The following is a 12,725-nucleotide window of genomic DNA, read 5'->3' on the forward strand; positions in this document are numbered from 1 at the left end:
AGCTACACCAAAAATATGTGAACATTCTAAATGCATTAAATTTGGCATAATACATAAAACAAATTACTAACTTGGTCCATTGCTGAATTCTATTCCTATAGGCTTGGTAATTTGTGGAGCCGAATAGCAAATTAAGAACAGAGTAGAAAACTTTCTAGCAGGTACCTATAAGCCAAACACTAGCTTTTCAAGATTTTTACAGCACATGCAACTCATCAATTTCTGTAAACTTCTCCCAGGGCAAATAGGGAATATCTACTTCACATAACTCACATACAAACAAAGTTCATATTAATTAAACTCTACATTTACACTTGCAAAGATATCGGCATATCAAGATTAAGGCATATTTTGTCAATATCCATATGACTCAAAACAAAAGGGAGCATACATTTCCCCAAGCCTAGCATGCAGTATCACGGGAAAAAAACACGCGTTTAAATCGCCGTTTTCGGTCTGTAATTGCGACGTAAATTCCGAGTTCCAGCCTGTTTCCGTTACGTTTCCACTCCTGAAACTAGTGATTAAGGTAAGCTTACGACCCAACTTAAACGCGTGAGTTTTCCGCGTTCGCGATGACTTATTTACCGAGTACGCGGTGACCGTAAACGCCAAGTGTCATCCAAATACGGTGAAGCTCACTTAATCGTGCGGTTTCAGGGAAGGGTAATCTTTACGTTTCCGGTCACAATTACAACAGATTCGCTACCTTAAACATGACCGTTAATCTGGAGTTTACGTTTGAATCCAGCAGTAAACTTTTCGCATTGATCATCGTAAACGCCATGATTACACCAATATATACGGAGAAACGTGGTCATCGTAAACACATTACTTACGAACAATACAGGGGCTGGGCTTATTCGCCACGTTTAGGGAGTCTTAATCGGGTTGATTAGGCTGAGAAATACACGGACCACCTCTATCAAATATTACATTTGATTTAAAGAAAATTAAAAATAATAAACATAAAATCACACTCGTTTGATTTTCCACTTTTTTATTTATATATTTGCACCTCATATCGCATCGTAAACGTTTATTTGTTATTTTTACACTTATACAAAAATTATGTAAATTAACGAAATACCACTTCTAATGTGTAAATACATCTATAATGCAACTCATTATTGCTTTACATCATAGTGTTGAATATTCAGCTTTTTGAATACAAAGTTTAAACCTCGAGAAGCCATTTTCCTTTTCAAATTTCAAAACATGCATTATTGTCCGGAGAATGTTTTTTGATGCCCAAATATTACTCTACTTACATTGTGGCAATTATATACACATGCAACGATTTTAATGCCAGGTGAAAGAAGGAAAAAAAAACAAGTAAATATGGAATGTTTCTATTTTTAGTTACTAGTTTGCAAATCAAAACCTCTGAAAACCAGCTACCCACTTGAAGTAACTTCACATATCAGCAGTTAAATTGAACCAAACAAATTTATGTTTAAAATTCGGTGTGTTTATCCTGAGATGATATAAACGCTTAGGCACTCCTTCCATGATGGTTATCGGCCCCTCGACCCCCCCCCCCCCCTCCACCCAGGCCCGGAAACGGTACCAGCCTCTTTTATGTGGAACGAACTTGGCACAGAACACCACTTCCTGCCTCATTTCGTAGCACGCTTAATATTTTGTTGCTGCTTTAAATTTTATTGTAATTAACATATATTTTGATATAAAATGCAATGATAGCCCAAACAAGATCTCTAAATTTTTTACCCTGAAAGTCTGGAATTAACCATGCATGAATAATGAAAGACAAACGTACAAGTACAACAACATTTCGACGACAAGTTATTAGGCCTATGCTCTATAGCTATGTCTTATTTTAAAATATGATTTACTAAATGATTCATTAACAATTAATAGAATCATGCTTTTTTCTTGGCTTTTGTTAAATATTTTAAGGATAACTTTATCCTTAACTTTTAATCCCTTGATGGAATATATAAGCTGTGAAGGGAAATTTAAAAAAAAGGCTTCCATTAAAGCAAAAGACTAACAAGAAAATAATAATTAATCTGACATCTATTATTATGGGCATATTCTTTCTTCCTTGTTGCATTTATCTCAGGCATGATTTCGTTTTAAAGGTATATCATGTAATTACACCAAATGTTAAATTAGAGAAAGCTCTTCTTTATTATACAAAATCGTCAACTGCAACTTGTTTGTATCCGAAACAACGGCGTTTGCTGTTTGTTCCTGGTGCCTCATTAATCAACAAATGCTCAGGACAGGATTATCCACGTGCAACAGGGGCACGAGTTTAAACGTTGGGTAAAAAATTCAAAGAAATATTTTTATAACGTTACATTATTCTACGTTGTATACAGTACAAAAAGTTCAAAGAAGTCAAACGAAATGGACTTCGATATGCAGTCTTTACGCTGTTGATCAATGACTGTTTTTATGTGATGTTTTAATGTACGTATCATAACCACCGTGGGCAAATAGATGTCTTTTGTGAGCTATACATCCGGCGTTATCCGGTACCAATGTATCTCTATGGGAGCTCCAATATAAACTGTTTGCCACGGGCCTCCCACAAGCTTAATCCGGCACATCAAACAATGACCATTTTCACCATTTGGAGGGGGTCATACCTTCATTGTTATTCTTCAGCCTAATTAACAGCCCAAGTTGGGGCGTCAGTCGGTACGCATTTTAAAGATACGTCTCCTTTCCTAACGGTGGGTATCCTTTTTTCTGGACTTTTCGCTAAGGAGAACGTCCTTATAGAATGAGTCCAGCCTCATTTTGTTCAGTCTTTCCGACTCCGACTTCCAACTCCTGCACTACGGTACCCTAGCTCGTTCGCTCTCCATGTCAGATTCCTCGGATGACATATACTCAGTTGACATCACTGTACAGTCTGTCTTTTCTCTCCTCTGACCAGTCTATGTTCTTCATTGCGCTCAATCTACACTGAAGTTTCTGTAAACAAAGACACAAGAATAAGTATGAATTAGACATATATAAAGATCAGTTGGCATATAGTTTACTTTTGTCGAAAAATATACTAGCTCCAACTGTCAATATCTCCAGCCCCCCCCCCCCAGTGAAAAATGTGGAGGCGCGGAAGTATCATCCCGCCCCACCCCCCCCCCCCCGGCTTCGCAAGTCAGAAAAACCCCTTTTTCATTTCCAAATGAGAAAAAAAATCTCATTTGGAGCACCAAATTGCATCTAAGGCCAGGTGAAAATACAAAATTAAGTTTACAAAATGGGGTGGGTGTTGAAGTGTGCTTTATTGCACCATATTGCATCTGAGGCCACCTGGAAATGCAAAAACTCCCCTTAGACCCCTCCCCCGGGCCGGCCATCAGTCTTCAATCCCCCTACTCAAATGTACCTTCCTACGCCACTGTATGTTTCAACGGTTTACAAAGCAGATTTGTTTATGGGTTGGGGGAGGTAGGGGGTACGTGGCCGGGTGACGTTCACCATCACAAGGTTAGAACGTGAATGTATCAATAACAGTATACCCTGGCAAATTGTGCATGAAACATTTTACAGATATCTAAAAAGAGATTATTATATTATTTCTCTCACTGTCATATTTTAACTCTTTTAATTTATCGTTTTTAAAGGAGCGAATGCCTGTACAGGTCTAGGGTTTATATAACGGTGACTTTTAGTGATTGAAAAATTACATTAATAAGTCTTGGCCTAGTGTTACGTACCGAACAATCCAGTAGCACAGAGAACTTCGTTTTCGGTTTTTTTCGAAAGCAGTTGTTCCTTCTCAGCCAGTAGTGCTCGAAGTGCCTTTAATTCTTCCTTCAAATGTTTGCACCTAGCTTTCTGTCACAACATGTGCATACTGCCGCGGTAGTTCCAACTGTCGCTGCTTCTAAATGTTTTTTTTTCTTTTCCAATACACGTATGACATTTTCCTGCGGAACATCATTAAAAACCAGCGACGGATCGAATTGAAAGTGTACTTTTATAAACTGGCAACCTTGCTTCCAAGGAGCTTCTGCAATAAACCATGGAAGCCGGAATCGTCCATTTTGAATGCTCTTTGCAATGTAGAACTCGATTGAGGATCAAGTGCGGTGTGAATCAAACCAACGTGTTGCTACTTGTGATACCGCCTTTTACTGATTTCAAATTGCCCGCTTTCTAGTAAGCCCAGGCTGTGACGTAATTAACTGTACTGAATACGTTATTGTTACTAACCAACTGGAGTAGCCAACCAGTGACAGACAGTAAACTTTATCATTGTGATGTGACCGGAAATTTCACTTGCTTATCTGGAAATGGTATTTATAGTAAGTGAGCAGTATACTTTTCTGTTTCGTACATATATTGCGGTGGGTATTTGTGCGTTTCATCGCTTTACGTGCATGATATAGGCCTTGAATATATATACTTCTTCGAATATCACTTGACGGCATATTGAGAGAAATCGGCAGAGCAAAAAACGGACTGTGAAATCTATCTCGACTAATCTATGAAAAAGGATATGGACAATGGGAATCGTAAGAGGAGCATTTAAAACGGGGGAGGGGAGGGGAGGGGGAGGGGCAGGGGGGCATGTGGTAGGAGGTTGAAGGTTGGAAAAAGTTTCGCACAAAATTTAAGCAAAAATTACTTAAATCTCAAATATGGATTTGCGCCGCTATGACCGACAAAGTTTAGCCGAGGTTTTTGAAGCCTGACACTGAGTACCGATTGTTCGATATCCCAGTTCCGAGGCTTGTGCCCCCCCCCCCCACCCACCCACCCTGTCCCCGTTTTGAAATAAATGCCCTAAATAGCTATTCTGGACCCGACCATTTCTAAAGCCGCAAAAACGGCATCACCAAAGAACCGGCTAATTATATTTTAATTTCTATCTCAGGACTAAACTCGGAGGGGGTACATATTGTTGGATAGAAGGAGACATCCACAAATATCCACAATATGACTCATTTGTAATATTAGATGAATTCCATGACCATTCTGGATCAGTTTAGGGGCAAATGTTGTATCCATGAGATGTCAATGTGTTACTCGATCACCTAACTTTCCAATTAAAATTAACGGATTACATTCTATAACAAAGGCATATGCAATTACACAGGTTCATAATAAAATTAAGAACGATTCTTTGCATTAACAGTTAAGTTTACCACATATTGGGGAACCTGACGAGGGGGGGGGGGCGAGTGGGTGGGGTGCACCACATGGTTTTATTGGGCCCCCAATGTAGCGTTAAAGGAGGTCTAATTAAAGTACCCTAATTATTGTAAATGCTCATTTAAACGTCGCGGGTTCTCGGAAGCCAAAGGGAAAACTCGAATGGATTTCAAGTGACAAAAATTGTGCGATGCTATGTACTCAGTGTGAATCCTCCAAGCCATAGTTTTTTTGTTTTTTTTTGTCTTGTCTTCGAAAAGTCTTCCACGCAAAGCGATTCTTTTCACATATCAGTTCATGGAAACTGCAATTATTATATTATCATTATGTTCTACTAGTCCATAAATTTGTTAGTACAATCATGGAGGTAAAAACCTCTATCATACAATGGTACAATGTCCTTTCTACGCTTCTGTAGCTCCGTAGTTAGCGTCCAACATTGATATTTCCGAATTCTACGGTCCAGCAACAATAGGCAGCTAAATTCAAATCTGTACGGAAGCCGTGAACTGCCGCTTCTAAAACTTGTTGACGATCTCGTGAACTTATGTTAAAGTCGGAGGAAACTGAATATAGCAGTTTGTCGATCATTTAACCATGCTTTGACTCAGTGATCATATAGAAGCTGGAATCTTACAATAAACAATTAAACAATGTGAAGCGTGTCACAGTGACAATAGCATTTGATATTTACATGTTATTCAGTATATCACGCCTTTTTGACAGTAATCACAAACACATTCTTGCTATATTTTTCAGAGACCCACGAGTTATCATTTTAAAAGGTTTGAAATTCTGACACTCTTCAAAATGCGGCAGTATTTAATTTTTAATTTTATTCAGTTCCATATCAACAGCGTAATGATATAGCTACATACCATTTTTGACATTCAACATATTAAATATCACTTGTGTATTTAACGTTACTTGGTCGAGATGTAGTTTGCAATAATTTTCAGGAAAATTCGTTTCATATATATAACTATTGGAGAATAAAACCATTACCTTGATCCGGCACATGCATATGGATTTCGCTGTGTGTACTACGTATTGTAATGTAGGCGCTCTATTTTTGCCTTTATACGGCACTTATGTATGTTTATTTACTATTTATATATATATATATATATATATATATATATATATATATATATATATATATATATATATATATATATATATATATATATATATATGAAAATCGTAATGAGTTTGTAAATCAAGAACATGTAGTGAAACAAACTTTCAGCCTCCGCCAGGATTCGAGCCACGGGCCTCCCGCTCTGTACGCGGACACCCTAACCACTAGGCTATATGGACGCTGATTGTATGTCCAGAGGTTCGAAACCGGTAAGGAAGGTCTATATGTTTGGGACTTGCTATTCTGTTTATTTAAGACTTGCATGTGTCTCAAGCATGAATGTATTACGGTACCCTCACACACTGAAAAAATAAACTAGTCAATATTGCCACGGACTAACGTTAAATTAGTTTGTAACGTTAGTCAATGCACACGAACTAGCAAAAATCTTCGTTTCATCGCTGCTTCTTAGTCAGTTTACACTGACTAAGAAAAATATAATCGCAGCTTAGTCGGTGGCGACGGACTAAGGTATTTTAACCCATGGACTAAGAACGATACGGACACCCGATTTACGCCATAATCGTAGCTTAGTCGGTGTCGACGGACTAATGTATTTTAACCCAATTCGATTCACTTCAATTTGGAAACCGAGAGGCAACGGCAGCTTGCTGGACTTGGCATAGTTTCATACGATCACTCTAAGCAACTTTCAACCGTAAATCACCCAAGAAGGTCTTTAGAAGAATGGAGGTATTAACTGCCATCATCGGCCTACCTGTTATTCCATTAACTTGAAGGTAAAATTAATTAAAGTTAATTGTTAGGCCACTGGCACTAGTACTCATGTATTATCGTTAGTGTAATGCTACCGTTGTCACGCTGGCGTTTCGCAATACACAAGTGCAATGACAGTGAGTAGCCTATAGGCTTCTACTGGGTACTGCAGTGCATTCTCAACACTACAGTGTGCATTCTAAACACCAATTAACAATGTGTTATGTGTGTATTGGGCTAGACTGAACAGTGGCACATAATCTTCTAATTTATTCCCAAACAAATGCTGGAACTATAAGTCTCAATAGTTTATTTGAAGTCTACACTCATTTGGTAAAGATTTCCTGTAATTTCCCATGTGAATCTAAATGGGTAGGCTTTGTGATATTGAATAAGCAAGGCTAGACCTTCAAACGTACAGTCACAGTAGGCTGAACAAATTATGTTGGCTAGTCAACGGTATTATATGTTGCGAGCAGTTAGGATGCAGGCTTCAGTTCTATTTAACCTTTTCATTTATCATTTTTTAGTATTTAATTTCCGGTCACGCTCAGGAAACAATTGCGACATTCCTTCACGGTCGACTTGTTTACTGTAAGAAGTATTAACCGTTTTTTCTCAGGAAAGCTTGATAGTCTGAAGTTATTATAACATGTGCTTTTAGTATACTGCCAAAAGAGTAAGTTGTTGTATTTGTATTGATATTTTATGTAGAAGTAACGGAAAATTTAGTATGTTTAGTTTGGTCTATAATTGCACGTTTTTTTTCTGTCCAATGTAGTGCAGGGTTCACTTGCGCGAATTCAAATTATTCTGTTTATGTATATGTATATGCATCGATTCGTAGATTATGATGTTTTTTGACATTTATTTGTAATTCAAGCATATCTGTTTAGTAGCAAAGTTTAAAGGTTAAGATTAATTAGTTTTCTCTTTTTGATCCTAGATTGAATGAAACTCATTGACGTAAATAATAGATCAGATGATACAGTTTAACGCAGTTGCTAAAACTCTGGGTATTCTCTAGTCTTCGCCGGTCCATTATATACTTTAGTACTACTAGTAAGACTAAATCAAAACGGCCGAAAGACAAACTTAGTGTAACAAAGTATTGATTCTCCTCTAGCCTAGGTCTAAACAGGCTTGTTATGTGAGCAAGCAAAATAACAACTAAAAACGATTAGGCCTATAAATAAGTTGGCTCAGTGCATTTCTGTTTCTAAAATTTTATATTTTTAAAGATCATAAAAACAAACAAAGATTTAGCCCATGTTTTATTATCTCTGTATTCTGGGCATTTGATTCTGGTTGCAATGGTGATGACACTCTCGTTCAAATTTTCAGCTTATACAGTCTGCTTCAAACTTTGGGATTGTTTTTTGAGACTATAGTGGAAGCAAATCTCACATAACTTTGTGGTGACAACTCTATTTTTTTTTTCTTCAAATGATGAATACTTTGCTGTTTCTTTTTTCCAGCAGGAATTGAGAAGCCAAATATCTAAGTCAAGGGTGAGGTTTCCTGTGATGTACGACACCAGTGTGGAGGCAACAACAGAAGAGGAGAACTGTGTTATATATGGCTTAAAGACATGTTTTAAGATGATATATTGGTACCCTTCGCAGAACAAAAGAGTTTATCCAAGAGCCCAAAAAGCAAAGGAACAAGTACCATAGAGAAAAAAGATGGAAGAGTGAGTTTAACTATTGTACCCAACTGTTTAATGATATTAAAGATATATACTTTTCATAACCTGTTTTAAAAAAAAAACAGTCTAGTATATCATTTACGTGCAAGCTTCATAAGTTTGGTCAAATTTTCACTGATCTGTAGAGCGGGAGTCCAGAGGGTTTGGTTAGCTTGGAAGGTAACCAATTGCCTGGTACATGGCCATTTGTTGCTCTTGGGGCCATACCTGACACATTGTACTTACTTTGATGTGTTACCATGAAAACTGATCTAGGTTAGCTATCAGGTGACTTTAAAATTGCTCTCCCAGCCACACCCACCACAGTCGGTTTGCCAGTCGTCTGGTTTCATATACAGGAATGCACTGTGAACATTGTGATGTACAAGGCAATTGGTTACCTTCCCAGCTAACCAAACCCTCTGGGCTCCCGGTCTATTGGGATCATTATTAACATGATTAACATAATTATTAAGCTTTGAAAAATAACTTGGTGTTATGCTGTGCAAAGCTAATAATTATTTGGTAAAGCTGCTATTCCTGGCTTATAATTTGAGGGACCTAGATTTAAATGTATACTTCCCAATATGTTATAAAATTTTAATGTAAATGTATGTTTATGATAATGTGAGTTATCATGTGCTATATCTGTATCTGTGCTTACACGTATATCATATTTTCTGTTCACAGGTCAATAATGGTGCAGATTTTGGCTTCCTGAAGACAAGTGGGAGGCCATTTGTAGTTAAGAGAAACACTCTTTGTTCGTGAAGACTTAACTGGTGTCGATTTGGGGTACCACTTTAAAACGAAAGTCATGAGGAACCCTTGCCCAAGATTCAACTTTGCATTATTGTGCAGTGCTATACTTTTGCGATTCATGTTTGATCCATTAACTTGTCTTAACTTTGTTGGAATAAAATCATATTTTCAGATTTTTGTTTACAGTGATTTCTTCTCTATCTGTCGAAAGTCAGCCTTTGTAGACATCAGAAGTTTTATCAGAAATAATACTGCCAATGTACACATTATTTGTGTTTCTTCTGCTCTCTTTTCTTTCAGTGATGCTAGTCAGTGAAACTAGTCGGGTTTAATTCTTTCAGTGATTCTAGTCAGTGCAACTAGTCAGTCGATACCGACTAAGAAAGGTTAGTCGGGAGAGGCACCATCCTGACTAATGTAAAACCTGCTATAAACTAGTCGGTGGCTCATATAAATTAGTCGGTAAAGACCGACTAATGTCACCAACTAATGTAACTGACTAATATACATTTAGCGACTAAGAAATTGTTGATCGACTAAGTTGACGGACTAAGATGACCCACTAAGAAATCCAACTGACTAAGGAATAAATTAGTCGGTATATCAACTGACTAAGGCTATGTTAGTCGGGAGAGGCACCAGATGGACTAACGTTATGTTAGTCGGTGAACCAATTTAAGTTTTCAGTGCAGGATAATACTTCCGTGTCTCAGGTATGCATTTCTTTAATGGAATTATATAACGGACACAGGACAATCTTAGCTATTACATATTTGCATATAGGTGCGTGATTTTTACAAACACCACACGTGAATATGCCAATTTTTTGGCATAATGCTTATTTTCTCAAGCGATATAAATTATTTTCGACATTTCCGTAAAAACTACACAGTAATGAACGTCGTTTACGTATTATACACAGGGACGTAGCTAAGGCCTGATGATTGAGAGTGGGTAGGGGGGGGGGGAGATGTAGTGGCTGAAATTCCAACTGGATGGGATTTGGAGCCAGAAAATTCCGACTGCTGCCTTGTAACCCGCAGCCCCCCCCCCCCCCACACCATACTCGTCAACGATACAGTCAGTGTCAGTCAGTCAGTCAGACACTCCATCTTTCGCGACTGCACTTTTGTTTTTTCGGTACATTTGTACCACTGGCCCTCACTTCACAAATTTATTAATCACTCTGGTTAGCGAGTAAGCAATGAGTATAAGTTATCTGCTTGATAGGCTACATAGACTACCAACTAAAAAGGCTATGTTAATGTAACAAAGGGGAAAACTTTTCTTTTTCAACAAATTATATTCGACGACATAGTGAACTACCCCAAAATACAGTGCTTTTTCCTAGCGCGCTTAATATTATTTTCTTGGGGGGGGGGGGGGGCTATTTATCACTCACATGAAAAAAATTAAATTGTTCACTTCATTCCAACTGAGCATTGGGAATGAAGTGAACAGTTAAACATTTTGCAGAAAAATGTTGAGTTGACGAGATACGATAAGTTGCCAATTAAACATTTTGCAGAAAATTTTACAATTGCTCAATTGGGATGAAGTGAACAATTGAACATTTTGCCAAAAACATGTCCAATTAACGAGATAAGATAAGTTGTCAATTGAACATTTTGCAGAAAATTTTTCAATTGCTCAGATGGAATGAAGTGAACAAGTGAACAATTTGCAGCAAAATGTCCAATACACGAGATATGATAACTTGTCAATTAAACATTTTTCAAAAATTGTTCAATTGCTCAGCTTAAGCAACTAAGCAATCCAACATTTTTATGTTTTTTTTTTATAAGATTTTATCTTGTTATTTTAACAATTTACTGAAAAATTTCACTTTATGGGCAAAGTTTTTCTTATGTTGATGGCCATTTTAAGCTTCCGTAGAATAACATTGAGCGTTTTAATTAATTGTATACGTTGTACAGTAGTTTATTAGGCATTTTTTTTAGAGTATTCAAAATCACACAAAGTTTTGTATGGTGGAGTATAAGAACCGCGAGATACAATTTCTTAATATGACAAGGAAAACGTGGTAAATATAACTGATTAAAGGTCAAGTTTGACCGAAAATTGTAGGTCACTCACAAATAGCAAGAATTTATGAAAAATAGAGTGCGACAGTCGGAAAAATTAGAGTGCCACAGTCGGAAATTCCGTACTCATAAGCGTACGTATACAATTGTAATCTAAGGCTGATGGGTACAGTTTCTTCCTCGTTATGATCCCCCACTATAATTTTCAGTTGATATATGTAATCAACATATTATGTTAAATTAAAAGTAAGTATAGGTATCATCAACCTATATATGAAATTGATCGCAGAGTCAATCAGGCGTAATAGATTTAGGGAGGGGAAATTGATTGTGGGGTGAGGGGCTTCGAGTTCAAATACGTATACTCATCAAAAGTAGTCTGTAATGGCCCCAAATTACGGCATGCTGTAATTGCTGGAAGTTTTCAAAAAAGTCCTTTCCTGAAGGTGTTCACTCTCCATATTGTTCGCTGACATTATAAACACACACAACAAGATGACTAAATTTCCCAGTTAGGTAAATTTCCTCCAAGGTGGTTAATAAAACAGCTTAAGAATTTTAACATAAGGTGACCATATTTTAATATGTAGCATATATGGGACCAATAAATCATACTTAGTATGATAGTAATATTTAGTAGTGTAGGGTCTACTCGTTTGTATTGGGCTTTAACCTAGTGAAGTTGCATATAACAAGGTTTGAACCTAACTGGAGACCAAAACTTCCCGGTATGTAACACCTTCGAAAAAAAATGAAGAGGCGCGGGAGGGGGTCGGGGGTCGGACAGAGGATTCAAGAAAGTATGTAATATATTGGCTTCTTTAATAGTGCAGTTCCTAAAGGGTCTACTCGTTTGTATTGGATTTTAATGCTTTCTAAATCGCTTAATTTTCAAACATGTTCTGTGAAGACTACTATATTTCAGTCATACTTTCCCAAGCGTGGGCACAATTCCCCTAAGCGTGGGCACAATAAAGTTACTGTCACACATGCATGTTAACCAATATGTATATGTGTATCTATGTATATGTGTCGGGGGGGGGGGGGTCGGGTGTCGGAAAGAGGATTCAAGAAAGTATGTAATATATAGGCTTCTTTAATAGTGCAGTTCCTAAAGGGTCTACTCGTTTGTATTGGGTTTTAATTCCTTCTAAATTGCTTAATTTTCAAACGGTTTCTGTGAAGACTACTATATTTCAGTCATACTTTCCCAAGCGTGGGCACAATTTCCCTA

The 12,725-nt window shown here is 37.3% G+C and overlaps 1 protein-coding gene and 1 long non-coding RNA gene across 4 annotated transcripts in view; one reads left to right on the plus strand and one right to left on the minus strand.

Annotated features, from left to right (window-relative positions):
• The window catches only part of LOC139963497 (uncharacterized), a 29,234-nt gene that overhangs the window by 3,939 nt on the left and 12,570 nt on the right, over positions 1-12,725 (minus strand). The gene's annotated exons all lie outside the window — the stretch shown is intronic.
• Positions 6,407-12,249, plus strand: LOC139963350 (uncharacterized). 3 transcript variants are annotated; one of them, XR_011791568.1, is made up of 3 exons: positions 6,407-7,020; positions 8,476-8,690; positions 9,375-12,249. It is a non-coding gene; the product is annotated as an uncharacterized lncRNA (long non-coding RNA). The 3 variants fall into 3 exon arrangements; XR_011791566.1 differs by lacking the exon at positions 6,407-7,020 and adding an exon at positions 7,094-7,676; XR_011791571.1 differs by lacking the exon at positions 6,407-7,020 and adding an exon at positions 7,094-7,676 and having other exon boundaries at positions 8,479-8,690.

This window comes from Apostichopus japonicus, chromosome 3, assembly GCF_037975245.1.
Source record: "Apostichopus japonicus isolate 1M-3 chromosome 3, ASM3797524v1, whole genome shotgun sequence".
Classification (NCBI taxonomy): Eukaryota; Metazoa; Echinodermata; class Holothuroidea; order Aspidochirotida; family Stichopodidae; genus Apostichopus; species Apostichopus japonicus.